Source organism: Gorilla gorilla, chromosome 6, assembly GCF_029281585.2.
Source record: "Gorilla gorilla gorilla isolate KB3781 chromosome 6, NHGRI_mGorGor1-v2.1_pri, whole genome shotgun sequence".
Lineage (NCBI taxonomy): Eukaryota > Metazoa > Chordata > Mammalia > Primates > Hominidae > Gorilla > Gorilla gorilla.
This window is the reverse complement of record NC_073230.2, coordinates 12473148-12488163: the sequence shown is the minus strand read 5'-3', so window position 1 is coordinate 12488163 and position 15016 is coordinate 12473148. Positions and strand designations below refer to the sequence as shown.

Here is a 15016-nt window from a genome sequence, read left to right as displayed (position 1 = left end):
GGAGGCCAAAGCCTGGGAACTAGAGCAAGCGGTGACCTGAGGACGCACAGGAAGCGAGGGCAGTGCAGCGACGGCGCGCATGCGCGAACACGCACACAGAGAGAGGTGCACACGCGCAGGAGTGCACCGGAAGTCAGCCTCCGGGGCCCACAGCTGGTCCTAGGACAAGCACCCTACTCTATTTCCCATGAGCCTACGCGCCCCCCAAGTTTAGGGGCCGTTTTAAATGTCTCTACCCTGCCTAAAGGTTAAGAAGCTCCAGGCTATGAGGTTTGGGAGCGCTGAACCCCTGATTGAACTTCGCATTTGTCTTTACTCCCTTTTAGGGTCAAGTCCAGGGCTGCCTGACTGGGTCCTGGAGCTCAAGGCCTCTGGGTTAGAACCGAGTTTCCCATAACGAGAAGGAAAGGAAAGGGTGTATCGTGGTCACTGCGCTGAAATGCTAAGAGAAGTTTCACTCAAATACTAGGACAGGATAAATGCCCAGCGATGCTTTCCAAGGAAGAGAAAGAAAATAGAATTTGTGGCCGGGCGCGGTGGCTCACGCCTGTAAATCCCAGCACTTTGGGAGGCCGAGGAGGGCGGATCGCGAGGTCAAGAGATAGATACCATCCTGGCCAACATGGTGAAACCCCGTCTCTACTAAAAATACGAAAATTAGCTGGGAGTAGTGGCGTGTGCCTGCAATCCCAGCTACTCGAGGGCTGAGGCAGGAGAACAGTTTGAACCTGGGAGGTGGAGGTTGCAGTGAGCCGAGTTCGCGCCCCTGCACTCCAGCCTGGCGACGGAGCAAGACTCTGTAGCTTTTCTAGATCACACAGCGAATGCCTAAAAACTGTAGAGAAATCAGGAAATATACAGATCGAACGAAGAAAAGAGATACCTGTGATCTCACCTTCCCCAGGAGGATTATGTTTAGGGTTAGGTTATGTTGACCAAAAAGACTCAAAGTCTGTAAAGAGTTTTATTCTGGGCCTCCTATTTGAGTGACCATGGCTGGTGACACAGCCTCAGGGGGTCCTGAGAGTGTGAGCCCAAAGTGGTTGGGTTACAGCTTGGTTTTATACATCTCAGGGAGACAGCAGTTACAGGCAAAGACATAAATCAATACATGAGAGGTACACATTGGGTCAGCCTGGAAAGGCTTTCAGGTCACTAGCAGATTCAAAGATTGGCAGTTGGTTCAGAGTTAAGCGTTGGCTGAACAGTTGGAAAACGACATAAAGGAATGGGCCATTGCGGTGGCTCATGCCTGTAATCCCAGCATTTTGGGAGGGTGAGCTGGGAGGATCCCTTGAGGCCAGGAGTTCAAGGACAGCCTGGGCAACACAGGAAGACCCCCACCTCTACAAAAAAAAAAAAACAAATTATCCAGGTGTGGTGGCGCATGCCTGTAGTCTCAGCTACTCAGAAGGCTGAGATGGGAGGATCGCTTGAGCCTGGGAAGTTGAGGCTACAGTGAGCCATGATGGTGCCACTGCACTCCAGCTTGGGCAACAGAGAATAAAAGAAAGAGAGAAAGAGAGAGAGGAAAAGAGAGAGAGGAAGGAGGGAAGGAAGGAAAAGAAAGAGGGAGGGAAAGAAAAGAAAAGCTTGAGTTAAGGTAAAGGGCATTGTGGAAACCAAGGTTCTTGTTATGTAGATGAAGCCTCAGAACAGGCTTCAGAGAGAATAGATGATAAAAATCTCTTATTGGATCTTAAAAGGTGTCAGAATCTCGAGAAAAGACCTGGATTCTTTTCTGTAAGGGAAGGAGATTCCCTACAGAATGCAAATTTCCCCCAAAGAGATGGCTTTGCAGGACTATTTTAAAGTGTGTCAAAGAAAATATATTATGGGGTAAAATACTATGATTTCCTTCAGGGACTGCTATCTGTCATGTGATGCTATATCAGAGTCTGGTTGGAGTTGGGTATCTTACTGATACAAAGAGCCTGTTCTGTCAGTCTTATGATCTGTATTCTAGTGTTAATGTTGGTCAGCTGTGCCTAAACTCTGAAGGGAGGAGAGTATGACAAGGCATGTCTGACCCCCTCCTTCCCATCATGACCTGAATCAGTTTTTCATGTTTATTTTGGATCCTGCTGGCCAACAGGGGAGTCCATTCAGTCAGTTGTGGGGGCTTAGAATTTTATTTTTGCTTTACAATTAAAATGTCAGTTTTCAAAAATGGGATCATAAGGACAATGATTCATCACAATTTTTTGGTGAAATCTAACAGTGTTCTTGCCCAGTTGTTTCATAAAAACTGGTAAGGAAAAGACTAAAAATAAATTCTTCTGAGGCCAGGAACAGTGGCTCATGCCTGTAATCCCAGCACTTTGGGAGGCTGAGGCAGGTGGATCATGAGGTCAGGAGACCAAGACCATCCTGGCCAACATGGTGAAACCCCGTCTCGACTAAAACACAAAAAATTAGCTGGGTGTGGTGGTGCGTGCCTGTAGTCCCAGCTACTTGGCAGGCTGAGGCAGGGGAATCATTTGAACCGGGAGGCGGAGATTGCAGTGAGCCGAGATCACGCCACTACACTCCAGCCTGGCGACAGAGCAAGACTCCACCTCTAAATAAATAAATAGACAAATAAATAAATTCTTCTATTAACCTAGAATATTCTCTCAACAAATTCAGAAAATAAAGAAAACAATTTTATTATTGAATAAACATTAAACCAAACTGTGATGTCCATTGCAGGTGATCCATTAATGAGATGCAAAGAGAAATAAAGCCTCCTTTTTTTTTTTTGAGACAGAGTCTTGCTGTTTCACCCAGGCTGGAGTGCAGTGGTATGATCTCGGCTCACTGCAACCTCTGCCTCCCCAGTTTAAGCGATTCTGCTGCCTCAGCCTCCCAAGTAACTGGGACTACAAGCACGTACCACCACGCCTGGCTAATTTTTTGTATTTTTAGTAGAGATGGGGTTTCGTCATGTTAGCTTGGATGGTCTCAAAATCCTGACCTCACAATTCACCCACCTAGGCCTCCCAAAGTGCTGGAATTATAGGCATGAGCCATGGCGCCCCGCCAAAGCCTCCTATTTACATAGCCTGGCAGACATGATCCATTGCACACACGCTGTCAAGATAAACGGTGACTCATCCTCATGTAAAAGGACTTGCTATGCTTTTTTTTTTTTTTTTTTTTTTTGAGACAGGGTCTCATTCTGTCATCCAGGCTGGAGTGTAGTGGTGTGATCTTGGCTCACTGTAACCCCCACCTCCTGGATTCAAGTGATTCTCGTGCCTAAGCCTCCCGAGTAGCTGGAATTACAGACATGTGCCATCATGCCCAGCTAATCTTTGTATTTTAGTAGAGACAGAGTTTCGCCATATTGGCCAGGCTGGACTCAAACTCCTTCTTTTGATTTCTGTGCGGCTTCAAGTGATCCGCCCATCTCGGCCTCCCCAGAGTGCTGGGATTACAGGTGTGAGCCACCGCGCCTGGCCTGCTATGCATTCTTAAACACTCATCCTAAATTCACCTGGAAATCAAGGTGGCCACCCATGCTAGTTAATTACCTGTATCCGATGAAAAAACAAAACTTCTCATATCTCCTTGACAAGCAGGTAGTAACAGCTCAAGGTGCCTAGGCTAAACTCCCTAGGCAACAGGAAGATAGGGACACTATCTTCCTCGAGGTTTACATTTCAAAGACAAGACTCTCAGGCTCTTAAGAAAAAAATTCCTGGGTTGTGGCCAGGCGTGGTGGGTCATGCTGGTAATCCCAGCACTTTGGGAGGCCGAGGCAGGTGGATCACCTGAGGCTAGGAGTTCAAGACGAGCCAGACCAACAAGGTGAAACCCCGTCTCTACTAAAAATAAAAAAATTAGCCAGGCGTGGTGGCAGGCGCTGTAGTCTCAGCTACTCAGGAGGTTGAGACGGGGGAATTGCTTGAACCGGGGAAGTGGAGGTTGAAGTGAGCCGAGATCACACCACTGCACTCCAGCCTGGGTGAGAGTGAGATTCTGTCTCAAAAAAAAAAAAAAAAAAAAAAAATTCCTGGGTTGTAATGTTGGCAAGAAGTTCATTTACCTTTTTAAAAGATTTAGATACATGTCAAAGGCACAAAAGTTATTTATATTACAACATTTATCAGGAAATACTCTTTAAAAAGGAGAGGAGAAAAGGTTAATTTACCTTTTGGCAACTAAGACAAATTTAATCTTTTTTTTTTTTTTTTTTTTTTTTTTTAGAAAATCCGTACAGTGAGGGCTGGACACAGTGGCTTACATCATCTGTAATCCCAGCACTTTGGGAGGCCAAGGCAGGCGGATTGCTTCAGGCCAGGAGTTCAAGACCAGCCTGGGCAACATGGCAAAACCCCATCTCTACTACAAATACAAAAATTAGCTGGGCATGGTAGTGTGCGCCTATTGTCCCAGCTACTCTGGAGGCTGAGGCACGAGAACCGCTCAAACATGGGAGGCAGAGGTTGCAATGAGCCAAGATTGAGCCACTACAATCCAGTCTGGGCAACAAGAGTGAAACTGTGTCTCAAAAAACAAAAAACAAAAAAACAAAAACAAAGAGCCTCTTTTCCATCTCCCCACCACAGAGTAATTTCATTCGCTTTTTTCCTCAGGGTTTACTGGGTTTCTGGGTTCCAGAAGGGGAAATTCTCTTCAAGGTACAGAAACCACAACTCTGCAGAGAACCACGGAGATGGCAGCATGACCAGACCCCAGTCAGGTGTGGGGAGGCTGCTGGGCTGAGACTTGGGCTGAACTTCCGCTGCAGGTCGACTTATTCCCATCAGCACCAAAGCCACTGGAGGGGGTCATCCAACAGCAAAGGAAGCGGGGGCACAGCTTGGAGGCTGTTTCAGATGGTCTCACTGAGCCAAGGACTCAAGGCCTGGCCACAGCCCTCCCAAGTGAGGCCCAGATCATATTTCACTATGCTCAGAAAACCTTGTCTACGGCCGGGATCGGTGGCTCACGCCTGTAATCCCAGAACTTTGGGAGGCCGAGGCGGGCAGGATCACAAGGTCAGGAGATGGAGACCAGCCTGGCTAACACGGTGAAACCCCGTCTCTACTAAAAATACAAAAAAATTAGCCGGGCGTGGTGGCAGGCACCTGTCGTCCCAGCTACTCGGGAGGCTGAGGCAGGAGAATAGCATGAACCTGGGAGGCGAAGCTTGCAGTGAGCCAAGATCACGCCACTGCACTCCAGCCTGGGTGACAGAGCGAGACTCTGTCTCCAAAAAAAAAGAAAGAAAGAAAGAAAGAAAACCTTGTCTACTCATTTCAGTCCATAGTGACTTTGCTTTCTTAGGATCTCTCTTACACTGTTCAACCCAGAGAGTTCCAAATCTGAATGGATTCCAATAATGGGGTTAAATCAGGCCCCACCTGAGCTTTTGAATTACAATCAATAGGGCCAGGTCCCAGCATCTATATCTTAATGTTCCTCCCTGTGATCCTCATGCTGAAAGGCTGGTATTTGCAAATCCCTTCTTGTGGGGAGTGAAGAGTTTTTTAGAGACAGGCCTCACTCTGAGGCCCAGCCTCGAATGCAGTGGTGGGATCACAGCTCACTGCAGCCTCCAACTCCTGGCTGCAAGAAATCCTCCCACCTTGCAACCAAAGTGTTGGGATTGCAGGAGTGAGCACTGTGTCAGGCCAGGAAAGCCCTTCTGTGTCACTTGAATGATATTTCTGCCGCATACGTGCAGCCATTGCTGTATTCAACTGCATCACTGCAGGAAAAAAGAAGGCGAGAGGTGGCTGTTTTGCTTTTTTCTGAACATATCAGACCAAACCTGGGCTGTTTAGCCTTTTTTTTTTTTTTTTTTTTGAGATGGTGTCTCGCCCTGTTGCCCAGGCTGGAGTGCAGTGGCGCAATCTCTGCTCACTGCAACCTCTGCCTTCCAGGTTCCAGTGATTCTCCTGCCTCAGCCTCCCAAGTAGCTGGGATTACAGATGTGCACTCCCACGCCCAGCTCATTTTTTCTGTATTTTTAGTAGAGACGGATTTCAACACCTTGGCCAGGCTGGTCTCAAACTTCTGACCTCTGGTGATCTGTCTGCCTCGGCTTCTTAAAGTGGTAGGATTACAGGCAAGAGCCACCGCACCTGCTTCGCCCATTTTTTGACAATGTATCAACATTATTTAAGATGGGCACGGCCTCAGTGTAGTGTGTCTAGACAAGGTGGCCAGAAGAGAGGGGAATATGCAAACCAGGCTTGAAGACGGGTTAAATCAGAGCTTTTCATTCCACAAAAGAGCAATTTTAACGGGGTCAGAACATGGATCTTCTAATATCTGAAAGCCTGTTAACCAGGAGACAGAGAGCAAACTGTTTTGTGGTAGGAGGACCCACCCAGCTCTGACGGTTTAAAGCGTCATGAATGCAAATTTGAACTCCAGAAAAGCAGAGTTTCCTAACAATGGGACTTCCACAGCAATGGGATCTGCTTCTTCACTCAGTCTGTGTCTTTCCCATGAGCAAGAGACTCCTAGGAGAGCCGCAGCCCATTAGGAAGCCATGTGGGAACTCACTCACAGGTTCTTTATTTTTTTGAGACAGAGTTTTGCTTTTGTTGCCCAGGCTGGAGAGCAATGGTGTGATCTTGGCTCCCTGCAACCTCTGCACCCCGAGTTCAAGTGATTCTCCAGCACTCCCTCACCCAAGTAGCTAGGATTACAGGCACCCGCCACCATGCCTGACTAATTTTTTGTATTTTTAGTAGAGATGGGGTTTCACCATGTTGGCCAGGCTGGTCTCAAACTCCTGACCTCAAGTGATCCACCCCCTTTGGCCTCCCAAAGTGCTGGGATTATAGGCATGAGCCACTGAGCCCGGCCAGGAACCCACAGGTTTTTCGGATGGTCTCTGAATGTCATGCAACTCTTTTATTTTTTATCAAAAAACTTTTTTTGACACAACGTCTTGCTGTGTTGCCCAGACTGGAGTGCAGTGGCCAGATCATAGCTCACTGCAGCTTCTAACTCCTGGGCTCAAGCGATCTTCCTGTCACGAGTCTCCCAAGTAAGTGGAGCACAGGTGCCAGCCACCACACCTGGCTAATTTGGTTTGGTTTTGTTTTTTTAGAGATGGGGGTCTTGCTATGTTGCCTACACTGATCTTGAACTGCTGGCCTCAGGCAATCTTCCTCCCTTGGCCACCCAAAGTGCTGGGATTACAAGCATGAGCCACTGTGCACAGCTGAAATTTTTCGACTTAGTCTTTTTGTATATGCGATATTTTATTCATAGACTCCATAAATGGTAGGGAAATTTCTGAGTTCAGAGTAATACATATGATACAAAACTTGATATATAGACTAGAGTTTCTTAGCTGAACTGGAGAGGCTGGCTTTAGGTAATCCATGGACTCCCTGAAATTCGGGACACAATTGGAAATATGTGTGAGCTCATGGGCACTTTCCTATGATTTTCAGGCCTCAAAATGTCTCTTGGACTCAAAGATGCCTTAGGGCAGAGGACGCTTGTACCCCCAGTATAGAATCTCAGACAGTGAATGTCAGTAAACATTCGGCAGAAAAGCTCTGCCAAATTGAGTGCTCTGATGTGACTTTTTCATCAAGTCAATGTTCCTGGGATCTCTTGTACATGATCATCTCACTCTTGTAAGGTTTCATAGTTTCTGCTTACCCTAGTTTTCTTTCCAACCCTGTTCCCTCTCCCACCAGACTGGACTCTGAAATGGGCATGTACAGAGAAGAGGAGACCCCAACATACTTCAGGCTTTGAGTGGAGAGGACACAGCCTCTGCTGGGACAGGGAACAGAGGGATGCGGAGACCCTGAAGATGCTTTTGGACAGTGGTCTGAGGTTGGGACAGTGGCAGGAGATACCATTCACCCAGGACAAGAGATCAGCCTGGCAGTTACATGTGTTTTTCTTCCAAATGGTTGCCAGGTTGGAATGACCAATGACATCAGAGATTCCAACCTTCCTAGGAAGGACTGGACTCTGTGGGCGCCTGGGAGCTCAGGTGGACAACAGCATCTTCTCAGAGCTGTTGTCCACTCCTGACTTCTCCCAGCCTCGAGAATTGACAACACACTCTTCTGGGTCTTAGCAGAGTCCAGAAGAAGGCCTTGGACAGAACAGAGACTAGGTTCCATGGGATGGGACAGGTTTTGGGGAAGATCATGACCAGCCACCAACCACACCTCCAGGATGAGGAGCAGAGCCCCCAGCCCAGCGCCTCGGGGTACCCCCTCCAGGAGGTGGTGGATGATGAAGTGTCGGGACCATCAGGTGAGGGGACTGGAGGAAGAAGAGGTAGGATAGGATTGACTAAGACGAAGGAAGGGGGCTGGGCGCAGTGGCTCACACCTGTAACCCCAACACTTTGGGAGGCCAAGGTGGGTGGATCACCTAAGGTTAGGAGTTCAAGACCAGCCTGGCCAATATGGTGAAACTCCATCTCTACTAAAAGTACAAAAATCCAGGTGGTAGTGGTGTGCGCCTGTAATCCCAGCTACTCAGGAGGCTGAGACAGGAGCATCGCTTAAGCCTGGGAGGAAGAGGTTGCAGTGAGCCGAGATAGCACTACTGCACTCCAGTCTGGGTGAGAGAGACTGTCTCAAAAAAAAAAAAAAAAAAAAAAGGGTCAGAAATCAGGAAGGAGAACCTGAGAAGGGTGTGTGGGAAGAATGGAGAAATTCAGACCGGGTGCAGTGGCTCACACCGGTAATCCCAGCACTTTGGGAGGCCAAGGCAGACGGTTCACTTGGCCTGCCAAGAGTTTGAGGCCAGGAGTTTGAGACCAGCCTGGCCAACATGGTGAAACCCCATCTCTACTAAAAGTACAAAACTGAGCTGGGCATTATAGCAGACACCTGTAATCCCAGCTACCTGAGAGCTGAGAGGCTGAGGCAGGAGAATAACTGGAATCCGGGAGATGGATGTTGCAGTGAGCTGACATTGCACCACTACACTCCAGTCTGGGAGACAAAGCAAGATTCTGTCTCAAAACAAAACAAACAAACAAACAAACAAACAAACAGAAAAAGAGGGACTCAGAGAGCCAGGGACCAGGGAAGGACATGAGGAAGTGTTCTCAGGACAGAGAGATGCAAGAATGGGGAGGAGAAGGAGCACCACATGGGGCTCAGCAGAGGAGAAAGACAGAAAGATGGCTTGGAGAAACCAACAGTCTGTGACGCTAGGGAGGATGGAGAGTAGTTTGGGGTTTTGGGTCGGGGTCTAAGGTGATCAGTTGCAGAAGCATTACACCGTGGACTGGTTTCTTTACTCAGCCCCTGGGGTAGGTCCCTTTGTTGGAAAAGGAAGAATGAGTGGTCGGACGAATGTGAGGAGGAGCCAGAGAAGGAGCTCACCCCCGAGCCTGAGGAGACCTGGGTGGCGGAGACACTGTGTGGGCTCAAGATGAAGCTGAAGTGACAGCGAGTGTCACCCATGCTCCCTGAGCACCTGAGTCCTTTAACAGGCTGCTTGGTAGGAGGACACCCCAGAGAGCACCTCCAATCCTGTTCTTTCTAAAAAGAGGAAACTTCCAATAACCACACTTTTCCAATGGGAAAAACATGCCCCCAGTGGGTGAGCTCTCCATGCGGGAGGACTCAGAAGTGATCACTCATGAGGGACGTTTAGGAGACGATAGAGGATTAGGATTAGGTCAGCACTTGGGATGAGAAAGCTTGGTTTTGGGCTGAGTGCGGGGGCTCACGCCTGAGATCCCAGCACATTGGGAGGCTGAGGCAAGAGGATTGCTTGAACTCTGGACTTTGAGGCTGCAGTGAGCTATGAGCTATGATGGCACCACTGCACTCCAGCTTGGGTGATAGAGCAAAACTCTGTCTCAAAAGAAAAAGCAAGGCCAGGCGCGGTAGCTCATACCTGTAATCCCAGCACTTTGGGAGGCCAAGGCAGGTGGATCACCTGAGGTCAGGAGCTAGAGACCAGTCTGACCAACATAGTAAAACCTGATCTCTACTAAAAATACAAAAATTAGCCGGGCGTGGTAGCACACGCCTGTAATCCCAGCTACTCAGGGGACTGAGACAGGAGAATCGCTTGAACTTGGGAGGTCGAGGTTGCAGTGAGCTGAGATTGTGCCACTGCATTCCAGCCTGGCCCACAGAGTGAGACTCCATCTCAATAAGTAAATAAATAAATAAATAAATAAATAAATAAATAAAATAAGAAATCAAAGAAAGTGGCTTCAGCTGTGCTCTCTGAAACTTAATGTCTCTTACTGACTTTTCTAAACCTAAGTGTCTCCATCCATAGAGGGGGATACCAAGGCCATGGTCGCACCCTGATGTGATTGTCTTATGGGGAAATGATGGGAATTCTTTTACGACTCTGCAGTGGTCCCTCCGTGTCTGCTGGGAGGGCGTCCTGGCTTATTCCCAGCTCTACATCTCGTAGATTCTCACACCCAGGGCCTCCTTCGGCCTCTTCTCAGGGGACTGTCAGAGCGGGAGCCTCTGTCCCTTGCCCAGTGAAAGTCATTCTCCCCTCTCCCATCCACCTCACCCGTGGCCACAATCCTGAGACTTCCCCCCGGGAAGCACACTTCTCGCTGCTCTGCTGCTCCCACGGAAACCCTGTCCTGCTTCTCACGCTGACATCTGCTCTCTAATCACAGAGGATCCTGTCGTTAAAAGACTCCTGGTCTGGGACAAAGATCTGAGGGTGTCGGACAAGGTAAGGTTGTTTTCTACGGAACGGTGTTCCTGCTACAATGCACCGCCCGGGGCAGGGCACAGCTTCCAAACCCACAGTTCCTCTCCTCTCTCCCTCCAGCATCTCCCACCAGATGCTCCCACAGTCTTTTTCTTTTCTTTTTGTGAGACAGAGTCTCGCTCTGTTGCCCAGGCTGGAGGGCAGTGTCTCAACCTTGGCTCACTGCAGCCGACGCCTCCCGAGTTCAAGGCATTCTCCTGCCTCAGCCTCTCAAGCAGCTGGGATTACAGGCATGCACCACCAGGGCTGGCTAATTTTTGTGTTTTTAGTATAGACCGGGTTTTGCCATGTTGACCTGGCTGGCCTTGAACACCTGACCTCAGGTGTTCCACTTGCCTTGGCCTCCCAAAGTGCTGGGATTACAGACGTCAGCCACTGTGCCCCTCCAGCTCCCACAGTCTTGAGTCTTGGTTCCCCCCCCTTTTTTTTTTGAGACAGTATGTAGCTGAGTTCCCCAGGATGGAGTGCAGTGGCATGATCACAGCTCACTGCAGCCTCTAATTCCTAGGCTCAAGCAATACTCCTGCCTCAGCCTCCTGAGTAGCTGGGAGTACAGGCACATGCCATCACGCTTGAATAATTTTTAAACAAACAGGGTCTTGCTATGTTGTCCCGGTTGTTCTCGAACTGTTGGGCTCACGTGATCCTCCTGTCTCCACCTCTCAAACTAGTGGGATCACAGGCTTCAGCCGCCACTCCTGGCTATTCTTGGTCTTTTTTATGATTTGTCAGCATCTCCCTCAGGACTCTGCTGGTCTCTTGCCGAGTGAATGAGTGGCCCCTGCCTCTCCTACAGGTCGTTTGGGATCTGAGCCCTGGGCCACAGTCTGGCCACAGCCCTGAAGCTCCTGGCCCCTCTACTCTCAGCTCTTTGGGACAGTTCTCTGCCTGGCACACCAAAGACCCTCCTGACACCAGCTGACCTAGACTCACCCTTTCAAAGATCCCATCAGAGCCCACCATCCTGGGAGCATCACCGACATCCCTTCCTCCGGCTTCTCGAATTTGCATCCGACCTTTGAATACCCCTCCACCCCGCAATTTGCACATGAGCACAGTCACCCCAACACTGAGGTCCCTTCTCTGATGGGCAGCCCCTCCCCAGACCCCCATTCCACTATCTCCATGATCTTCCTCTCCCAAGATGTGACCTCTCCCTCTCTGTGTTCCCTTCGCTCCATCAGTATCTCCTGGCTACGGTCATAGCGTATTCTAGCCCGGCCAGCCTCTTCTCCTGGCAATACCAACGCATTCATTTCTTCCTGGCTCTGTGAGTGGTTTGCTGACTCCTATCCGTCAGTATCCAACGCCCTGGGACAGCAGAGGAAGGTGGGATTCCAGCCTTTCATTTATTCTTTCACCTATTTGTCCTCTTTACTCTGTGTACAAAAAAGACAGGATTATACTATCTTGTTCTTAAACTGCTGTTTCTAAAAAGAAACTCAGGCTGGGTGCAGTGGCTAATGCCTGTAATCCCAGCACTTTGGGAGGCCAAGGCAAGCGGATCACCTGAGGTTAGGAGTTCGAGACCAGCCTGGTGAACATGGCCAAACCCCGTCTCTAGTAAAAATAGAAAAATTAGCTGGGCATGGTGGTGTGCACTTGTAATCCCAGGTACTTGGGAAGCTGAGGCAAGAGAACCCCTTGAACCGAGGAGGTGGAAGTTGCAGTAAGCTAAGGTTGAGCCACTGCACTCCAGCCTGGGTGACAGAGTGAGACTTTTTCTCCAAAAAAAAAAAAAAAAAAAAAAAACAGCAAAAAAAACAAACTCCAACGCCAGTGTACAAATAAAAGAATAAAACAAAAGGAACCATAAACTGCTCCTAAGGGGAGAAGAAAAGGAGCGGAGGAGCGGACACAACACTTCCCCCAGCAAGCAGACGTTTCTGGTTCTTCTCTCTCTCTCCTTCCCACATCAACCGCAAATGCCATCGACCTCCTCCAGGTTCTCACGACAGAGGCCACAGTTCAGGTCCCCCTCGCATCACTCGAATCCACTGTCAAATGCTCCCTGCTGGGGTCTCCTGGAGTCTCTCCCCAAGCCAGGGGGCTCCCTAGTGCAGCCTGAACATCTTTCCACAGCACAACAACCTCACTGCCCACCTGAACAACCTCCTTAGCTGATGTCTTTCTAAATCGAGGCCAGGGTAACAGTGCCAATTCCACCCTCTCTACAATCTCTACAACCACACTGGCTCGCCTTCTTGGTGTTTCCTGGCTTGGCTTCACTGCTCCTTCCAAATGCCCTCCACTCGACTTTGCGTTTGTGTTTTCTGTCTGGGTGTCCCACACACATGTGGTTCTGAAGGGAAGGACCCATTCCTTGAAGTCAGTTCACCCCACAGCCTCTGTCATGCCTTCCCTCATCTTCCAACTTCTGCATGCCCATAGCTCTCCAGTTACATCCTATTATAATGTGACACTGGGATTAGGTCATCTGCCCTGATTACTCCCAGTCCCATTAGACTAGATGCCTGTAGAAGGCAGGGTCCTGGCAAAATATCAATGTATTCAATTTCTTTTATTTTTTTGAGACAGACTTGCCCTGTGCCCCAAGCTGGAGTGCAGTGGTGAGATCATAGCTCACTGCAGCCTCCATATCCTGGGCTCAGGCGATCCTCCCACCTCAGCCCCTTGATTAGCTCCGACTACAGGGCTGTGCCACCATACCTGGACAGTTATTGATTGATTGACTGATTGAGACAGAGTGTTGCTGTACCTCTCAGGCTGGAGTGGAGTGGCCCAATCTCGGCTCACTGCAACCTCCGCCTCCTGGGTTCACACAATTCTTATGCTTCAGCCTCTTGAGTCGCTAGGACTAACAGGTGTGCCACCGCACTAGGGGGACTTTTGTATTTTTAGTAGAGACGGGGTTTCTCCAGGTTGACCAGGCTGGTCTCAAACTCCTGGTCTCAAGTGATCCACCTGCTTCAACCTTCTAAAATGCTGGGATTACAGGCATGAGCCACTGCATCCGGCGTATTTTTTATATTTTTAATACAGATGAGGGTCTTGCTATGTTGCCCAGGCCCGTCTCAAACTCCTGGCCTCAAGTGATCCTCCTGCTTCGGCCTCCCAATGTGCTGGGATTCCTCGCATAAGCCACCACTCTCGGCCACCAGTTGGGTTTTTGTCTCCATCCTGAAGGAGTGGGAGATGCCCTTCAGCAGGTCTGTGTCCAGCAGAGCCCTCCTGAGGAAGGCGTGGCTCTCTGCAGGGTGGGTGCCCATCCTGAGCTCAGGACGGTCCCCTGCCCTCCTCTCTGGGAAGCTGACCTCAGCCGGAGGTCTCTCCTGGTGGTGCCCCTGAGCAGTAACCTGACTTCTGTCCCCAGCTACCTGGCCAATGACATGGAGGAGGACAGCGAGACCCCCAAACAAAACATCTTCTACTTCTTGTACGGGAAGAACTGCTCTCAGATAGCCTTGTTCCACAAGCTTCGGTTCCAGTTCTTCTGTTACGTGCACTGCAGGGCTTGGGTTTTCCTGGAGGAGTTGGAAGAGGTGGGTGGGGCCTGGGGAGATGGAGGAGGTGGGGAGGAATCGGGTGGGCTGGAGGCTGGAGGCTGGATGAGGGGAGGGAGGAGTATCCTGGGGAGTCTCCATCTTCTTAAGGGGCATTTGTTTTTCCAGATCCAGGGTTATGACCCACAGCACTGGGTGTGGGCGTGAGATCGCACCCGCCTTTCCTAGAGCTCCACGGACCGTAGAGGCCTGAGGTCATTGGCCTGAGAGAAGGTACATCTGTGTCCTCCGGGGTAAAGGCAGAATATTGGGGTCTATTTCAGAAATCTGAGGAACCCAACTGCTTGATCTGGCTTCAAGCCTGGGCAATGTGGCGAGATCCCCTCTCCACAAAAATACAAAAAGTAGCCAGGCGGTGTGGGAGGCATCTCTACTCCCAACTACTCAGGAGGCTGAGGCAGGAGGATCGCTGGAGCCTGGAAGGTCGGGGCTGCAGGGAGCCCTGATCCTGCCACTGCGCTCCAGCCCGGGCGACAGAGTGAGACCCTGATTCAAAAATAATCATAAATACTGAGTTCGGGGAGGTTCACTATGATTGAAGCACTTGAGTTACCGATTTGGGTTGAGGGTTCAGTGAAGCTTTGGTTTACATCTTGTGCAGCTAACCACGTTGAGCACAGAGCATGAGACTTCATCATGAGGAGGTAGGATTAAGGATTAGGCTTTGGGACTCGTGGTTCATGATGTTGTCACATTAGAAACAGATCTAGCATGGTTACAAGTTTAGCTCTTAAGTGACACAAAAGGCCCCAGCTGTGATGAAGTCCAAAGCCACATTCTCTGAGGGTGCCCTACTCCCTGGGCAG

General features: G+C 49.6%; 1 pseudogene; it reads right to left on the bottom strand.

Annotated features, from left to right (window-relative positions):
- Positions 1–11171: 11171 nt before the first annotated feature.
- LOC129523592 (uncharacterized) lies at positions 11172–12391 on the bottom strand (annotated as a pseudogene).
- Positions 12392–15016: the final 2625 nt, after the last annotated feature.